At 38.7% G+C, this 20,071-nt stretch overlaps 1 protein-coding gene and 1 pseudogene across 4 annotated transcripts in view; both read right to left on the bottom strand.

The window, feature by feature from the left end:
- ABL2 (ABL proto-oncogene 2, non-receptor tyrosine kinase) overlaps window positions 1-20,071 on the bottom strand; it is a 114,591-nt gene that overhangs the window by 75,289 nt on the left and 19,231 nt on the right. The gene's annotated exons all lie outside the window — the stretch shown is intronic.
- LOC118013751 lies at window positions 1,368-10,058 on the bottom strand (annotated as a pseudogene).

Below are 20,071 nucleotides of genomic sequence, written 5' to 3'. Positions count from 1 at the left end.
TAAAAAGTGCAGGAATACTGAATATATAACATTACATAATGTAAACATCAGGAAACAAGAGCAACAGCTAACTTAAAGGCTTTTAATAATAGAAGATGCCTATGAAGAATAGGCCAAGAGCTATGGGGTACTAAGGTAAGTAACACATGGTCCCTGGCCCTCAAGCATCTCATATACTAGTAAGAGAAACAAAGAAGTCCATCAGCTATCATATACAGAGATGTGGCCTGAATGTCTTGATATCGTAGAGCAAGAGTGCTTACTAGTACAGACAAAAGCAGAGAAGGCCTCTTGATACAGGATTCTTGGCCTGAGTCTTAAAGAGTTAGCCATGGAATAAAAGTTAGCATGTAGAAGAGTACAACTTCAAGATACAGAGATAGATAGATAGACACACAGACAGGGATAGAGAGGGAGAGACAGATATTCATTCTCTCCAGAAATATTTCTGGACTATCTATGTGCCAGGCACAGACCATACTGAGGGAACTGCCTGTATTATAGTACGGCTGGAAGCTAGAGAGCATGTATGAGACGATGCAGGTACCAGATCATGAAAGCCTTGGATGATGCTCTGCTAGTAGTTTAGATGTCATCCTTAGGATGGTAAGAAATGAAAGCTCTTAAGGAACAGATCAGAGCTGTATCACTCAGACTCAGGTTTTCTTATACATTCTCTCCAAGGAGCTGGCACGAAGGCTCCAGAGCAAAGGAAGAAAGGAGCAGAAACAAGCCGCATTTCACAGATATTGTAGGAGGGAGCATCAGCTGCCAAGGTTTACCACTTCTCTACCCTCCTGTGCTCTCATGAGACTCCATTCTAGTGAGGTAAAAGGTTTTAGTACCAGTAGAAGGAAGGAGATAGAAGAGTGGTAACAGCTAGGAAAGGGGAGTTCGTTCCTCTGGCCAAAGTGCATTTAAGGATCAGCCACAGGAAACTACGCCTATTTTAAATAGAGTATTATATGAACAAAATATAATCTAAAGTATATTAAAACATTATCTGAGAAGATGATGAGTTTGATGTCATGTGTATTTTACTATAATTAAAACAACTTTTAAAAAAAATCTGAAATTTAGGCATCCTATTTTTATACTCTGGCAAACATTAAAAATGGTAAATATAAGTTCATATTATATTTAATTACAATTCCTTCATTCTTCCTTCCCATTTAAAGAACTCTTCAAAGTCTACCCCCAAACACAAAGCTAAATGATTAAAAAACACAAAGAAAAAGCAAAATTGGGTGCGTGAGTAGCTCAGATGGTTAAGCGTCTGCCTTCGGCTCAGGTCATGATCCCAGGGTCCTGGGATCGAGTCCCGCATCGGGCTCCCTACTCAGCGGGGAGCCTGCTTCTCCCTCTGTCTCTCTCTCTCTCTGTCTCTTATGAATAAATAAATAAAATCTTAAAAAAAGAAAAAGCATAATTACAATCTTACTGGGGGAGAGAAGACAATCAGATCCCAAATGGATGTTATCCAATAGCCAACTATCCTTTCCAAGAGACTTGCAATAATGCAAATTGCCACCATAAAGAATGCACATGGATTTGGGCAGACGCATTTGACAGCACAGCTGTCTGTCCAGGCATGCTGCTGAAAGAATAGTACATTCCTACTTGTCCTGTCCCCCACCCACCTTAAGTCTCCTTACAAAAGGGAGTTTAAACAAAACTGTCATATTTAAGCCTTCAATGTATGGGTGTGTGTGTGTGTGTGTGTGTTTTCAGTAAGATCAGTTAGATAATAACAGAAGCAATGAACCCTTTAACATCACCCTTACCCCAAAGTTACTCTGAAGATTTCTGAACAAAATAATTCTGTTCATGTACATTTATTAAAAGTCCTGATTTGAGGTTGCCCTACAGTTTCAAAGGGAAAGTAATAAGTCACTAACTTTCAGAAAATTGATACAGTATGGTAGAGGAGTGCATACTGAGAATCAGAGTAATAGACTATGAGTCCTACCTAGCTTTGCGACCTTGGGGCAACTGTCCAACCTCTCTGAGCTTCAGTTTTTTCATCTATAAAACATGAATAATGATGCTTACACTATTTACATCATAGAGTTGCTTGAAGATCAAAGAACTAAATGTAACCCTACCTTAGCCACACACTGCAATGCACCCTTCTCAACAATTTCAATTTCATGCAACCACTTTTGAATACATCTTCTATCCTACTAGCTCATTCCTTCTCGTACATGAACTCCTGCCATCATTTGATCCCAGCAGAACCTCAAATCTACTGACCCAACTATCTTTTCACTCTCCCTCGCCCCCCAGAAGTACTCTCTTCTCTCCTTACCCAAATTCCATGATGCATCATTATGATCATTCACTCCTCTCTCATTTGGGACATACTCACTTTGCAAAACCACAATGCTGCTTAAATTCAATTCTCTGTCTGTTCTCCTACTACTAAAGGAGCAAAAAAAGCACACAAACAAGCTGACTGGCCTCACTTTTAATTCATGACCTTTAACCTCAACTGAGCCCCGAGTTCTGCCTGGTAATCATAATCTATTTCCCTAGCCCATTCACTCTCCCACTTTTCTAAACACTTACATGCTCTCTCCTCTCTTCTCAAACTTCTAATATCCTCTTCCATGCCCTTTCTCACTCTCAGCTGATGACTTGCTTAGAAAATTAAAGCAGTCAGAAGAGGATTTCCAGGAATTATCATTGCGTCCACCCACAGTATCAGCATCTATCTACATCCATATGCTCTGCCTTCCTTCTTGTTATGATAAATGAACTACTATCTATTCTTTTCTCTATCTAATCCCCTCCCTCCTGTACAAGCTCCAATCCCTACCACCAGCTCAGCAATTCTCCTCCTCTTCTGTATCATCAGCTTCTTTCCTTCCCTTCTCCCACTACCACATCACTTCCATGAGCAGACGAAATATGTATGAAAATGCTCTAACTCCTATCACAAAAACTGTATGAGCAGTGGAACTAAAAAGAGACAATGCAAAATGAAAACAGGCCTCTGGATCCCCACATCTCTGAGCAGGAAACAGGCTTAAAAAAAAAAAATAACTCCATTGTAAACATAGGCTTCCTTTATGGAAGACTCAAGAGGACTGAACAAAGGAAGCTAGGAAGGGCTACATAACTTTTACAAGGTCATACAACTAAATAAGCGGTAGAATTGGGATATGAACTCAGAAAGTCTACATTCCCCCCCGCTCCCAGGCTTTAACTCACTTTATTTTTCTTATATAAAACTATGTGTTGGCCACAGCTGGATACTCTGGTGTAGGTCTTTACCAGACGGTCAGTAAATCACTGATAAGGAAACTTGGTGAACACAGTCTCTTTCCAGAGGTCAGGGGAAGGGGGGGGTTGAGACAGCTGTAGGTCTTGGAAATGGCATCCAAAGTGGCCTTGGCAAAGTTGCCCAGGGTGACAGTGCAGCCCCTGGCCAAGGTGTAGCAGTTTCCACACCGGCCATCATCAGGAGCTTCTTGGGCACAGGAGGCAGGGATGAGGCGCACCAGCACAGAGCCACAGAGGCTGGTCACCTTGTGAGGGACAGTGTGGGACTTGATCTTGTTCCCCTAGTAGTTTCACAGCACAGGGACAATGGAGAGCTTGGCCAGGAGGATGGCTCCATGGATGGCAGTGGCTACCTCCTTGGAGCACTTAACACCCAGACCGACACATCCACTGTACTCTCCGATGGCAACAAATGCCTAGAACCTGGTCCGCAGGGCAGCATGGGTCTGTTTTCGCACAGGCATCATCCTCAAAATCTCATCCTTGAGGGACGCGCCCAGGAAAGATTCCCCAATGGGCTGGGAGAAGAGATCTCCAGGGACGTGATTTTCATGTCCTTGACCAGGTGGCCCAGATTGGTGACCGGGATCCACTCCTTGACCTCAGCTTGGCCTCGGCTGCCCCCCCACCCACAGCCAAGACTCCGCCCTGGATGCCGCTACCTCGGCCTCCCACTGCAGCCCCCCACACCCACCCCAGGTCTCTGGGCTCCCCCACAGCACCAGCATCATCCGCAGTTTGGTGTTTTCTAGGAGAAGAAAAAGTCTACATTCTTTTTTTTTTTTAAGATTTTATTTATTTATTCATGAGAGACAGAGACAGAGAGAGAGAGAAGCAGAGGGAGAAGCAGGCTCCCAAGGAGCAGGGAGCCCGATGCGGGACTCGATCCCAGGACCCTGGGATCATGACCTGAGCCGAAGGCAGACGCTTAACCATCTGAGCCACCCAGGCGCCCAAGTCTACATTCTTAACACACATTATCTCATTAAACCTTTAAAATGCTGTGACATAAGTGATAGTATTATTCCCATTTTACAAACAGGGGAACTGACTTAGCTAGATTCAAGGATTTAATACACATCCACAAAAATATATATATTTGTTTAACAACTACACTATATTCAGAATTGAGATAAAACTTACAAAACAAAAAGATACACAGGATATATATTACATTTACAGTCCTCTTAAGTATGCTTTTACAAGAAAATTTACTGCATCAAAATTTATTGATTCTCAACAGCTTCATTACCTCAAAGCTTTGGAAACTAAATATTTTATTGGGAATTAATAAAACTTGTTTCTACAAATCTGTAAAAATGTGGCTTGCTAAATAATCATATCAACAAGATTTTAAGGATAAAGTTACTTAAAATTTAATAGTTGTAAAAATTTAAAAGAAAGTTGTAATACTTTCTCTATTTAAACTATTAAGCAAATTAAAATAGTACCAAAAACATCCTTAGCTGTATGTTAAAATCAAGTATCCCAAAGACTTTTACCAGCAAAACCATAATGATCTACTTAGTTATTTGTACCTCAAAAAAAAAAAAAAAAAGCAATGAATACCCTAAAATATTCCATAAATCAGATATCCTATAAAGCCAAACTGGTCCTTCTTACTAAAATTAGTAAAGTTCAGGGGCGCCTGGGTGGCACAGTTGGTTAAGCTTCTGCCTTCTGCTCAGGTCCTGATTCCAGGGTCCTGGGATCGAGCCATGCATCATGCAACATCATGCATTATCAGGCTCCTTGCTCAGCGGGGAGCCTACTTCTCCCTCTGCTCTTCCCCCTACCCATGTGCACTCGTGCTTTCTTTCTCAAATAAATAAAAGCTTTAAAAAATAAATAAAAATAAAATCAGTAAGGTTCTAGAAGCTTTTAACAGAGAAATTTCCACTTATACTTTGCACACTTAACTCTTCTAAATAAATTTAACTATGCAAAATACTAATTCAGATCAAAATATATAAGGAAGCAATAAACAATTCTAAAGCTGGTAATTAAGACTGAAAGTTTAGATAATGTATTCTACAAATTACAGGTCAATTTTCGCTTGGAGGATAATCACAAGACTGTTACCTTCTTAGCAATTTAACAACAACAACAAAATTCCTGTCTTTGTTAACAACATACAACTGAAATGGTCAGAAAACTGTAACTCAAAACAAACATAAGGCAAAACATTGTGGAAGAGCACTGAACTGGACGTCAGAAGACCTAAATTCTAATCTTTCCTTCATCATAACTGGATATGAAAATTTACCACTGTGTGTCTACTTCTCCAACCTGTAAAACTAAGGGGCAGGGGTAAGAGATCACTCTAAGGTTATTTTCAGCTCAAAACTCTTATGATTCCATGAACCAAACAGAGGTATATATTTTGTTTTCATATTTTAGGAACTCCAGACAAGCTGAGCAAATTAAAAGAAATCAAGAGTAATATTATCAACGCCCTTCCAGGATATAACTACAATTATGTAGTTATGCATAAGATGTACAAGATAGCTTTAGTATTCATTCTCAGAGTTCTTTTCATATGTTAAGTCATTTTAACACACTCTCTAAACTTGACCGCATCCAGCAATTCCTTATTTAAAAGTTTTCCTAAACTCTCAATATGCTAGGCTTTCCCTTTAACTTTCATTTTCTATTCCTCTTCTCCTTCAACACTATTATATTTAAGTATGCTTCAGAGTGACCATTTTACTTATCTACTTCCTATACCTTTACCATGCCTGGTTTTTATGCCTCCCTTATCCACGATTTCTTTTTTCTAAGAAAGAGCGCGCATAGGGGCGCCTGCGTGGCTCAGTCGTTAAGCGTCTGCCTTCGTTCGGCTCAGGTCATGATCTCAGGGTCCTGGGATCGAGCCCTGCATTGGGAAGCCTGCTTCTCCCTCTCCCACTCCCCCTGCTTGTGTTCCCTCTCTCGCTGTGTCTCTCTCTGTCAAATAAATAAATAAAATCTTAAAAAAAAAAAAAAAAAGAGTGCGCATGTACACATGCAAGGGGATGAGGGAGGGGCAAGCGAGAGGGTGAGAGCGAATCCCAAGCAGGCTCCACACCGAGTGAGGAGGTGGGGCTCAAGGTCAGGACCCTGAGATCATGACCTGAGCCACGACATGAGCCAAGATCCGAGATCAAGAGTCAACTGAGCCACCCAGGCGCCCCATTTCTTATTCAAAGTGCTTCTATTTAAAAAAAAAAAGTGCCGGGCGCCTGGGTGGCTCAGTTGGTTAAGCGACTGCCTTCGGCTCAGGTCATGATCCTGGAGTCCCGGGATCGAGTCCCACGTCGGGCTCCCTGCTCAGCAGGGAGTCTGCCTCTCTCTCTGACCCTCCCCACTCTCATGCTCTCTATGTCATTCTCTCTCTCATATAAATAAATAAAATCTTAAAAAAAAAAAAAAGTGCCTCTGTTGACCCAGTTAGATATTAAGAGTTCTGAGATCCTCAAATTTCAGATTTATATCCTATGATGCAACTCCTTTCCACACTATCAGACATAGCACATTTGCTAGCAAATTCGGACATATTATTCAGTCATTCAAAAGTTTAAATTTTACATGTTGACATTTTTATATTCCATTTGTTTTCATCACTAGCAACCTGCTTGCTTAAAGTCTAAAAATTCTGACCTTTAGATATTTTTTAGCATATTGATACATGCTGGATAAACCAAAGCAGTTTCAAATTTGAAATGTCACCTAGTAAAAGTAGAGAGGAAAAAATAGCACCCAATATTTAATTTGTCAAAACTCTGCCACTCAGCCTTTTTTGGAAGGCCTAAGGAAAAAAAAAATTATTGCATGCTATAAAATAACTATAAAAGGTACTGAAGATTCTTTTGGGAATCTTACATTTCTTCAAGATCCAAGTGATACTTAGGGGATCTATACAAATTTAAATGACTACAGAGTTTAATCATAATTCCTAAAGTAACCATTTAAAAATGTAAATACTTATTATGAATTCACTTTTACTTCACACCCCTTTCTTTGACTTCTCTGGGAAGTCAAATCCCAGAGAGAAATGACACCTAACTAGATTTAATAAAACCCACTGTATCTAGTACAGTGCTACATATTCTATGGCTATTTTCGACTCATAATGTGTCTCTCTGCTTTCATCCTCGTCCCCAAGAGTGTATTCTCCACAAAGCAGTCAGACTGAATCTTTTAAATATAATCCCTTGGCCCAAGATTCCCATCCTACTCAGAATAAAGTCCTAATTCCTTATGATGGTATGCAAGCCTTCTATAAACTGGCCCTCAGCAGTCTCCTTCATCCCACATGAAACTTTTACCTTCTTTCTCCTTCTACAGATTATCTCCCAGCATTCTCCCACCAGGTCAGTCCTCTCTAGCCAGTCCTCCTCTACGACTCCAGGATACCTCTGCCTTGAAAATGTTCTCCAAAACTTTGTCGTTGATGGTCCTCTCCCTGGAATACTTTTCTCCTGAAAGCCCTAAGTTCATTCCTTCAGATCATTCAATTCTCTGCTGAAATGTCACCCTACCAGCCAGAGGCTTTCTCTGAATCCTATCATAAACAGCACCTCACCTATGGTCTGTTCTTTTTCCCAGCTTTATTTTTCTCCTAGAACTCATCACCACATGAAGTAGTAAATAAATGAATGTTCAGTGCCTGTCTCTACCCACTACAATGTAATCTCCACAAAGGCAGGGAGTTTCATTTGTTCACTAACATATTCCCAGTGCCAAGAAAGTTCCTGGTAGGTGCTCAATAACTGTTAAATAAATGAAAATCTGAAATGCCTGACTCTAGAAGCCATGCTGTCAACTTTAATTATTCATGCATACTAAAGAAGCCCTTTAAATAAAAATATTAAAAGTGTTATTTAAACTGGGAATGTTGCTTGCCTCTAAGGAAGAGAACCAGGTAGCTGAAGGTAGAGAGATGTAGGGTAATTAAATGTATATCTCTTAAATCTTGAACTGTATTAATGTGTTAACACTATATTAATGTGCTAACTTCATTAACTGTATCAATGTGTTAATTTAAATCTTGTACTGTACTAATGTGTTCTTTTTCTTAATATTAATAAAATTTTAAAATTTAATAGTAATATTGTTGTTTGACTTATGTAAACGCTCCAGTTCAATCCTACATTTCCAAAATACGGAACACTACTGGCAAAAATACTACATTCTTTATGTTGTTCTAGAATATTTTAATATGATTCTTTGGGAATTTCTCAGAGCACAAGAAGTTATACATTCCTTCTTTAATGCTCCCTTAGTCTTATATTAACTAGCAATCACCTTGCCACTAGGAAATTGTTAGGTACATTCACTAGTTCACTAGTAAAACAGGCAAACAGTAAGTATGATAATGCCTTTACTAATTATAATTATAGGGTTGTGTGCCAAAGATATTATTATCAGAAACTTTGTCAGTAAAGACAGCAATAACAAAGACTATTCCAGGACAGGCTCTAGTATATCAGGAACGTAAAGTCCTAGCTCTGGTAATGGGACTGGGTGGAAAGAGTGATGGAAAAGGAGACGTGGAAGCAGCTATTGTCACTTCCCATTATCCCTTATCATCACAGCTAATCCACTAGTTAGCCAGAAAGTCCCTCCCAGTTCTCTTGAAAACAGTGCTCCTCTCAACAAGACATGAAGGACACACGAAGAAGGTTACTTTCAAAAGAAGAAACCCAGCACAGTAATAAACTCCTTCAAGGACCAACACTAGACCTAATGGTCTTCCAAGTACTTTCTACTTGTATTATATCACAAAGGATGAGAATTATAAAACCAACTTGGAAAGAATAAGCACTGATTTCTGCCAGCTATAAGGTAATAGACAACTGCACTTCTTCATTTTCATTTTCAAATTCAGATAGTACTGCATACTTTTCCAACTCTTGTATATTAAGATATTAGGTATTACATGGTAGTATGACAAGCATAATCTTTCTGTATTTAATCACTTTAACTATATATACCTATCCCCCACTTAAATAATCTCTATTATTAAAAACAAAAACAAAAACACAAGACTTCTCCCCCTGAAATTATTAAGAGACAGTCTACGTAGTATTATATGAAAGATGGAACCATTAATTACTCCCTAAACTGAAATTAGAGAAAAAAGTTTGACAATGGATTGGAATCTGTCATATAAAAACTAAGTTCAGGGGCACCTGGGTGGCTCAGTCATTAAGCGTCTGCCTTCGGCTCAGGTCATGATCTCAGGGTCCTGGGATCGAGCCCCGCATCAGGCTCCCTGCTTCTCCCTCTCCCACTCCCCCTGCTTGTGTTCCCTCTCTCACTGTGTCTCTGTCAAATAAATAAAATCTTTAAAAAAAACACAAAAAACTATGTTCAACTATACTTTAAATAAATAAATAAAATTAAGTTTGGACCTAAACAAAAGCACCATAAATGGCCTTTTGTTTCCTTTAAGAGGAAAAAAAAAACACATTTTATTGCAAACAAAAAATATAAAAACAAAAGAGCAACTGTAATACTCTGGACATTCTGCCTTTCCTCTATAGCCAAAATATATAACAAAACACAAATGAGTCACACAGTTCAATGTACTGATTAGTCACTGTATACAACAGGGAGCTTACTAACCAGACTCCATAGTTCTAGAACCAGTTATGAGAAATGGCTCGTGGGACTATTCTGGCTCTCACTGTACCACAGGTATGTACAGCTGGCATCAAGGTGCTGCCACCAGATCCAGAAGCACAACCAAAAAGCCTCATTATCCCAACATTCTCTAGCTCTTTCCCCATTTTGCTAGGGAAACAGATAAAACAAAAAAATATGGTATCAGAAAGTCAAATATAATCCTTCCACCCAACACTGTTTTTTCTTTTTTTTTTTTTAAGATTTTATTTATTTATTTGAGAGAGAGAATGAGAGACAGACAGCAAGAGAGGGAAGAGGGTCAGAGGGAGAAGCAGACCCCCCGCTGAGCAGGGAGCCCGACGTGGGACTCGATCCCGGGACTCCAGGATCATGACCTGAGCTGAAGGCAGTCGTTCAACCAACTGAGCCACTCAGGCGCCCCCAACATTGTTATTTCTATAATACCCTCTAAAGTTATCACCCAAACTCTAATTAAAACAAATGGACTGAATAATTCCTTCACTGCCTTTTTCTTTCTTTTTTTTTTTTTAAAGATTTTATTTATTTGACAGAGAGAGACAGCGAGAGCAGGAACACAAGCAGGGGGAGTGGGAAAGGGAGAAGCAGGCCTCCCGCCGAGCAGGGAGCCCGATGTGGGACTCGATCCCGTGACCCCAGGATCATGACCTGAGCCGAAGGCAGACGCTTAACAACTGAGCCACCCAGGCGCCCTTCACTGCCTTTTTCAATGGACAATAAATATACTGGTTCTTATCCCAGCCTGCCTTTCCATTTTCTGAATCATGCTGTCATGATGGCACATGATTTCACCCATTTGTTGTATTTATAAATAGTAGAAATCAGGTAAATTGAGATATTAAATCAGACAAGTCACTTAACCTAAACATAATTTGTGTGCAGACACAGAGAAATCATGCACATGCTATGTAGAAAACTCATACAATCATATAATAGACAAAATTTTAAAAATGAATGTAGAGGGCGCCTGGGTGGCTCAGATGGTTAAGCGTCTGCCTTCGGCTCAGGTCATGATCCCAGGGTCCTGGGATCGAGTCCCGCATCGGGCTCCCTGCTTGGTGGGGAGCCTGCTGCTCCCTCTGCCTCTCTCTCTCTCTCTGTCTCTTATGAATAAATAAATAAAATCTTTAAAAAAAAAAATATGAATGTAGAAAAAATAGAGAATAAATGTTTTGGTTAACTGAAGTACTTTCTGAAACATTTAGTATGATAAACTTTTCTTAATTCAAGAGACTAAGTTTTTTTGAGAGTAATTTCTTGAAACTTTGCTATTTTAAAAACAGAACTCAATATTTTATACATTTTTCTTGAGAGCATTAATTGCTTTGTGTCAAATTACCAGAAAGAAATCAAGATAATATTAAACTCTTTTGAATACCTTTAATAGCAGCACGAATGATCCCGTGTTATGTGTACCTAAGGTCGTATTTCATATTTCTAAGTTAAATGTTTAAAAGAACATACATGATACAATGGAGAAATTTTAACAAATAAACCAAATATCAGCTTTTCTGCCTTTCCAAGGAAAAGCACAACTTAGAAAATAAATGAGAACCTTTACTTTCCTGTACTAAGAAATAAAAATAAGTTTTTCTAAAGTGCTCAAAGAAGTTTAAGGCACTACGATCAGAAAAACTGGCCAACGAATCACATTGAATTTCCACACTTTAAAAATGCAGCAAATCCCATGATCTCATTTATATGTGGAGTCTAAAATAGTCAAACTCAGAAACAAGAGTAGAATGATGGTTGTGCTGGGGAGAGGAAGGGAATGAGGAGATGCTGGTCAAAGGGTACAAAGTTTCAGTTATGCGAAATTCATAAATTCTAGAGAACTACTGTCCAGCATGGTGACTACAGTTAATAATAATGTGTTGTATACTTGAAATTTGCTGAGAGTAGATCTTAAAGAGTTCTCACCATACCAAAAAATGAAATGTTGATTAGCTTGTGTTCACTTCACGATATATACGTTTATCAAAACATCATGTTGTATTGTCAGCATACATCAAAATATAAACCTACAACTTGATATTTTTATTTTACTTATTTGAGAGAGAAAGAGAGAGAGAGCGCACGCACACGAGCGGGGCGGGGGGAGGGACAAGCAGATTCCCTGCTGAGCAGTAAGAGGGACAAGCAGATTCCCTGCTGAGCAGGGAGCCTGAGGGCTCCATCCTAGGATCATGACCTGAGCTGAAAGCAGACACTTAACCGACTGAGCCACCCAGGCACCCACAACTTGATGTTCTAATCATATGTATACAATTCCTATTTGTCAATTATACCTTTAAAAAGCTGGAAAAATATTGCAAATTCTTCCACAGGTGACTATTATTGTCAAATTAATAGCCCAAACCAGACCTAAAAGTCTTTTTTTTTTTTTCCATGTAAGCAAATAGGAAAGTAATAATTTTATTATGCAGGAGATAATTTTAAAACTATGTACAGTGGCAACTGGATTTTCTTTCTAAGTCCTGGAGTATCCCCTAGTGGACCGGTAAGGAACAGGTTTTTTTGCTAAGTCTCTGATCATAACAAATTCATTAACAAAACTAACCCCAAAAGTATGTATTTTTCCAATTTTCTATAATAATTTCCTAATAATATAATTTAAAACAAAGGAAATTATTTTAGAAATTACTCATACCACCTCACTGATCTAAATGTCAACAATGAAATTATGAATATTAAGTAGAGTGCTTCCTAAAAAGCCAGAAATGAATTTAAGAAACTATGAAAGGAGTTTGAAAATGATTCTTTTATATACTATATAATTTCTGAAAACATGTGGAATTTGAAGAACTAAAAAATAATTTTTACAGCATCAACCTATACACAAAGAAAAACAAAACAATGACTATGTCATGTTTTTGCAAGCAATCAAGCAAAATCTACTGAAGAATACAAAGTATACAAAATCTTTTCAATCATACTTGAACACACTGAAAGCAGTGCTAACCGGCTTCTTCCATCCACACGGTCTTTACACATTCTGTTCCCCCTAAGACACTCTTCCCCACTCTGATCCATGGACATAATTAATAGCTACCCACCCTTCAAATTTCAACTAAATCAACATTAACCTCCCTGACTAGATACAATTCTACTATTATTGCTTCTCATAGCATTATGTACCTCAATTTTTACTGATTTATTTAAGTAATGTCTGCTTGTTTTGTTACAGGATTATTTAGAGAGTTCTATTATCTTACAAGGCTGTTGTGACAATTAAGTGATACCTCTGTAAACCACCTTTTAACAATGCCAGCCATCATTTAAACACTATTAGTACTGGCCCCATTAAACTTGCCGAAGATAAAATGTGCTTCTGTCATCTAAGATTATTCCTTAGAGTTTTATTCTGTCATTAAAAACCACTTTACTGGGGCGCCTGGGTGGCTCAGTGATTAAGCATCTGCCTTCAGCTCAGGTCGTGATCCCGGGGTCCTGGGATCGAGCCCCACATCGGGTTCCTGCTTCACGGGAAGCCTGCTTCTGCCTCTCCCACTCCCCCTGCTTGTATTCCCTCTCTCACTGTGTCTCTGTCAAATAAAATCTTTAAAAAACAAAAAAAACCCCACTTTATTGGGGCCCCTGGGTGGCTCAGTCAGTTAAGCGTCTGCCTTCGGCTTAGGTCATGATATCAGGGTCCTGGAATCAAGTTCCGCATCAGGCTCCCTGCTCAGCAGAGACAGTGCTTCTCCCTCTGCCTGCCACTCCCCTTACTTGTGCGCTCTCTCTCTTTGGCAAATAAATAAAATCTTAAAAAAAACAACAACAACACTTTATTATCAGCATTGACACAGTACTGGAGTTCTTCTAGTTCATTCCTTGTCAAATTCTTTGATATCCCTCCCTTCAAGAGGTAGAGCTTGATTTCCTACCCTATGAGTAGAATTAAGGACTAGCTTCTAACAAAAAGAATAAGATGGAAGTAAATTTGTGTGACTTAGGGACTAGGTTATAAAATGTACTGTGGCATTCTGTTCACTCTCTCTAGGATTACTTGCTCTGGCAGAAGCCAGTTGCCATATGATGAGGCCACTCAAACAGTCCTGCAGAGGGATCCATGAGGCAAAGAGCTGAGGCCTGCCACTGGCAGCCATGTGAGTGAGCCATCCTGCAAACAGATCTTTTTTTTTTTTTTTTTTAAAGATTTTATTTATTTATTTGAGACAGAGAGAACGAGAGAGACAGAGAGCACATGAGAGGGGGGGAGGGTCAGAGGGAGAAGCAGGCTCCCTGCCGAGCAGGGAGCCCGATGCGGGACTCGATCCCGGGACTCCAGGATCATGACCTGAGCCGAAGGCAGTCGCTTAACCAACTGAGCCACCCAGGCGCCCACTGCAAACAGATCTTATATCTCTAGACAAGCTGTCAGATGACTACAGCTGGCAGATTCACTGGAACCTCACAAGACACCCTTAGCCACAACCACTGAGATAAGAAACCTCCAGATTTCAGACACCAAGAAATCATTTGAGATCATAAATACTTGGGGGTAATTGGTTACTCAGCAACAAGTGCATTGTGTTTAATAGGTTTAAAGAAAAAAGAAGATAATAATAGTAAATGAAACAACAGACACTACTGAAAAAAGACCAACAACTCAACAACAAAATAAATCCAATTCAAAAACGGGCAAAGGACTTGAATATCCATTGCTCCAAAGAAGATGTACAAATGGCCAACAAGCACATACAGAGATGCTCAATATCACTAGTCGTCAGGGAAATGCAAATCAAAGCTACAATGAAATACCACCTCTCATTCACCAGAAAGGCTACTATCAAAAAAAATGGAAAATAAGTGATAATGAGGATGTGGTAAAATTGGAACCCTTGTGCACTATCAGTGGGAATGTAAAATGGTGCAGCCACTTTAGAAAACAGTATGGCAGGGACACCTGGGTGGCTGAGTCAGTTAAGTGTTCTGCATCGGGCTCCTTGCTCAGCAAGGAGCCTGCTTCTCCCTCTCCCTACTGCTCCCCTTGCTTGTGCTCTCACGCTTTCTCTGGCTCTCACTCGCTCTGGCAAATAAATAAATAAAATCTTAAAAAAAAAAAAAGAGTATGGCAGTTCCTCAAAAGATTAAAATAGAATTACCATATGATCCAGCAATTCCACTCTGGATATATACCCCAAAGAAATTAAAGCAGGGCTCAAAGAGACATTTGTATACCTTATGTTCACAGCAGCATTATTCACAAGTCAAAACATGGAAGTAACCCAAATGGTCCACTGACAGATGAATAAATAAAATGTAATACACACCTACAATGAAATATCATTCAGTCTTAAAAAGGAAATTTTAACACATGCTACAACATGGAGGAATCTTGAGGACATCATGTTAAATGAAATAAGCCAATCACAAAGGGACTAATATTGTATAATTCCACTTTATGGCCACTATCTTTCTAAACACTGATTCTAAAAATTCTTATAAGGTAATATGCCCATAAATTAATCCAAATTGTCCATTACCTAGAAGAAATCATGGTAAGAGAACAGAGGTTAGATGTGTTTAGTCAGTTATTAAAACGTGCTAACACACAGCTGTCAACTAATTCGTGACAACCTCACCATAAAGTTATGGAAAACAAAGTTTCTGTGCCTCCCACCCCCTTCTTTATTTTGTGTTTATGATATTCTTAGTTTTTTTTCCAAGCTTTTAATTCCAGTTAGTTAACATAATACAGCGTTATATTAGTTTCAGGTGTACAATACAGTAATTTAACAGTTCCCATACATCACCCTGTGCTCATCACCCAAAATTCTTAGTTCTTAAAATATTCATAGCTCTTAAAATAAACCAGGAATAGTTCCACTGGGCAATTTTAGAGATAAATTTAAAATTCCATTTTCTAAAACGTAATGTTCTAAATTAAACTTCTAAAGGTCTAAAACTTCCTCTTCTTTACTCACTAACCTTGCTACACAACCTCACATCAAAACAAAAAAAAGAGAAACACCAACTTTGCCTTCTCTTTTTCCTGTTTAAACTTCTCCAATCTCTCCACATCTTGGAAGAGCGGAAAAAGAATACTAACAATGTTTCAGTCATTTTGTGCAAGACATAATGGCAGAAGCTTTACATACGTTATCTTATTTCTCAAATCGCCCTATACAGCAGGTATTATCCTCATTTTATAACGAGGAAATAAAATAAGTTCAAACACAGTTAAACCAGAATTCTAACCCAAATCTGCCTGGTTCCAAAACCTTGTACTTCTACATCATAGTGCTTTCTTGAGTCACATTTGTGTCATTTTCAGATCTCCTTGCAGAATAACATAGTTCTATAAATTACAGAAACCTTAAAAAAATAAATAAATAAAAAATAAATAAAAAATAAATAAATTACAGAAACTTAGCAGAGAACCTGACACCAAGATCCAGTTTCACAAAAACAGAACCATAGAAGTTTCCCAGTCACAAATTAAGAACTTTTTTCCCTCTCCTACAGACCCCAAACTTATTTTTAGTATCATTTGTTCTATTACCCTATTTAGACACATCTGAAACCAAAAAATGTCATCTACCTATTGGAGACTTCTGTGTCTAGAGGCTTTATCTGAGCATAGTGACTCCAGTTATAAATTTACCTGATCTACTGTTGTGTTGCGGGGGGGGTCCCATTCCACCTCCAGCTTTTGATGATTCACTAGGCAGACTCAGAGGACTCACCACATTATCAAAGCAAAAGGAAACAAAGCAAAGCAGCAAAAAGAAAAGGCAGATGGGGCCAAGTATAGAAAAAACCAAACACAAATTTCCAAGAGTCTTTTCCCAGGGGAGTCATACCAGATACACTTAACTCCTCCAGAAATGAAGTATAACATGTGTAAAATACTGTCTACAGGGTAAGCTCATTAGCAATTCAGCAAGGTTTTTCCTGGGGGCTGGTCAGGTAGGCACTCTCTGCCTACCATGTACCAAAAACTCCTAGAGGGAAAGCAGGTGTTTCACATAAACCACACTTTTTGTACAAAGAGTTTAGGCACAGTGAGTCACTCTTCGCAGTTCTGGGAATGGTGGGAACCCTCTTAAAATCCAAGTCCCAAACATCAGCGAAGAGCCAACCTTATGGGGTGCCTGGGTAGCTTGGTCACTTAAGCATCTGCCTTCAGCTCAAGTCATGATCTCAGGATCCTGGGATTGAGCCCCACATCGGGCTCCTTGCTCAGCAGAGAGTCTGCTTCTCCCTCTACCCCCCGCCCCCACTCATGCTCTCTCTCAAATAAAATCTTTAAAAAAAAAAAAAAAGAGCCAACTTTATTGTAAGCAGGCTATTCTAAGGAAATCAGTCTCAAGTCCGCTATGTTAACTCTTTTCTGCACAACTGAGATGTTCCTTTTAGAAATAACATTTTGTGGGATGCCTGGGTGGCTCAGTCGGTTAAGCATCTGCCTTCAGCTCAGGTCATGATCCCAGGGTCCTGGGATTGAGCCCCACATCAGGCTCCCTGCTCAGCCGGGAGCCTGCTTCTCCCTCTGCCTGCTTCTCCCTCTGCCTGCTCTGCCTGCCACTCTCCCTGATTGTGCTGGCGCTCTCTCTCTGACAAATAAAATTTTTTTAAAAAAGAACATTTTGCGGCGCCTGGGTGGCTCAGTTGTTAAGCGTCTGCCTTCGGCTCAGGTCATGATCCCAGGGTCCTGGGATTGAGCCCCGCATAGGGCTCTCTGCTCAGCAGGAAGCCTGCTTCTCCCTCTCCCACTCCCCCTGCTTGTGTTCCCTCTCTCGCTGTCTCTGTCAATTAAATAAATAAAATCTTTAAAAATAAATAAATAAATAAAGGAACATTTGTTTTGTTTTTGGTGATGTTTCTTTCTATACAAAATGGGTCCCCATTTCCTGTCATTTTAACTAAGATGTCCTTTTCTGAGATTTATATGTTTTTTCTGACTTATCAGCTACTTATGCCCAAGTTCTAAAACTCTTTTACAAAGCCACACAACATGGTATGATTAAACTCTATATCAAGAAGAATACCTGTGAGGAAAAAATCCTTTTAAGATTTAAAGACATTAAAAAATTAATCTTAGCACACTGGAATATATACATCATTTGATGCAACTTAATACATATTACTGATCATCTATACTGTAACAGAATCAGTAACTGTTAATGTTCTTAAAAATTTTTTTTTAAGTAGGCCTCAGTCCCAGGAGATTTCTACATATTACCAGTTAATATGTATATTTACAAATTAGCTGTTAACATTGTGGGAGTGATATTCTTTTATAAATCGCCACCTAAAAACTAGACAGTAAACCCACGCTTCCTTCTTCTTAAAAGAAATTAAACAACTCATGACATTTAAAAGGAATAGAATATAACCCTGCTGTCCTCCTCCACATTTTATTTTCAAAAGAGTTAATGCCTCAGACTAAGTATGTTCTGTTCAAAGGAATATATAAAAAATTATAATCATAGGAATATTTTACTCCAGCTTAAAAAAAGGAAGGGATTTTAAATATACGTATACAAGTTTGTACTTAGTTTTTGGTTGTATCAGCAAATTGAACAATGCTGGACTGTAAGTGATTTAGTGATTGATCTATACCCTGCGATAATTGATGAAATGTCTTCTACTTGTTTCCCTATAATCTCTTCCATTAACATACATCCTGTCCTTAAATAAACTTAAAATGAGCTCAGCAGAATGAAGAATACAGAAGCCTCCAAGAAACTTAATGAGGAAACAGGAATAACAATAAAAATTGTAGGGGCGCCTGGGTGGCTCAGTCGGTAAGCGTCTGCCTTTGGCTCAGGTCATGATCTCAGGGTCCTGGGATCGAGCCCCACATCGGGCTCCCGAGCCTGCTTCTCCCTCTCCCACTCTCCCTGCTTGTGTTCCCTCTCTCGCTGTGTCTCTCTCTCTCTCTCTCTGTCAAATAAATAAATAAATAAATAAATCTTTTAAAAAAACCAAAAACACAATAAAAATTGTAAGGCAAAAGTATGGATATTAAATAGTGTGAGAAGTAAATACAGAAGTCCTCAAAAGAGGCCCAAAAAAACCCTTTCTCCTTTAAGATTTATAAGGTTCAAAAATACAGCTGACCCATGAACGACATGGAATTGAACTGCCTGGGTGCACTTATACACGGATTCTTTTCAATAAATACAGTACAGTACTATAAATGAATTTTCCTTAGGACTTTAATTTTGTTAATATAGTTGACACACAATGTTACATTTGTTTCAGGTGTACAACAGTGATTTAACAACTCTATACATTATGCTGCGCTCACCACAAATATAGCTACCACCCGTCACCACGCACTGACCATATTCTCTACGTTGTGCCTTTTCCTCCAGTGACTTATTCCATAACGGGGAGCCTGCACCTCCCACTCCCGTTCACCCATTTTGTCCATCCTCCCATTTCCCCTACACTCTGACAACCATCAGTTTATTCTCTGTATTTATAGGTCTGATTCTGCTTTTTGTTTATTAATTTCTTTTGGTTTTTAGATTCCACATTGAGTGAAATCATATTTATCTTTCTCAGTCTGACTTATTTCACTTAGCATAATACTCTCTAGGTCCATCCATGTTATCACAAATGGCAAGATATTATCCTTTTTAATGGCTGCATAATATTCCATTATGTACATACACCACATCTTCCTTACCCATTCATCTATCATGGACATTTAGACTGCTTCCATATCTTGGCTATTTCTTAACATTTTATTTTCTCTAGTTTATTTTATTGTAAGTATATAGTATATGTGTAACATACAAAATATGTATTAATTGACTGTTTATGTTATTAGTAAGGCTTCTAGTCAACAGTAAGCTATTAGTAGTTAAGCTTTTGGGAAGTCAAAGTTATACATGAATTTTTAACTGCAGGGGAATTGGTACCCTTAACCCCCATACTGTTCAAGGATCAAGTGTAAAGTGAAAAAACTAACAAAAAATTGCATGTATGTTTTGTACACATTTTGGTTAACAATACAAATTACATGCATAAAGAGGGTTTCAGAGAATACATATCAAAATTTAATGACTGTTGTCTCTAAATAAGAAGGTGGGTTTGGGGGTTTGTTTTTACTTTTTTTATGTTCTTTTATTCCTGTAATGAAATATATGCTTTTGTAATAAGAAAAAATTATTTTCCT

Source organism: Mirounga leonina, unplaced genomic scaffold (genome assembly GCF_011800145.1).
Source record: "Mirounga leonina isolate KUSES-001 unplaced genomic scaffold, KU_Mleo_1.0 Mir_154, whole genome shotgun sequence".
Classification (NCBI taxonomy): Eukaryota; Metazoa; Chordata; class Mammalia; order Carnivora; family Phocidae; genus Mirounga; species Mirounga leonina.
Note: the sequence above shows the minus strand (reverse complement) of the source record. Positions and strands in the feature narration are given on the sequence as shown.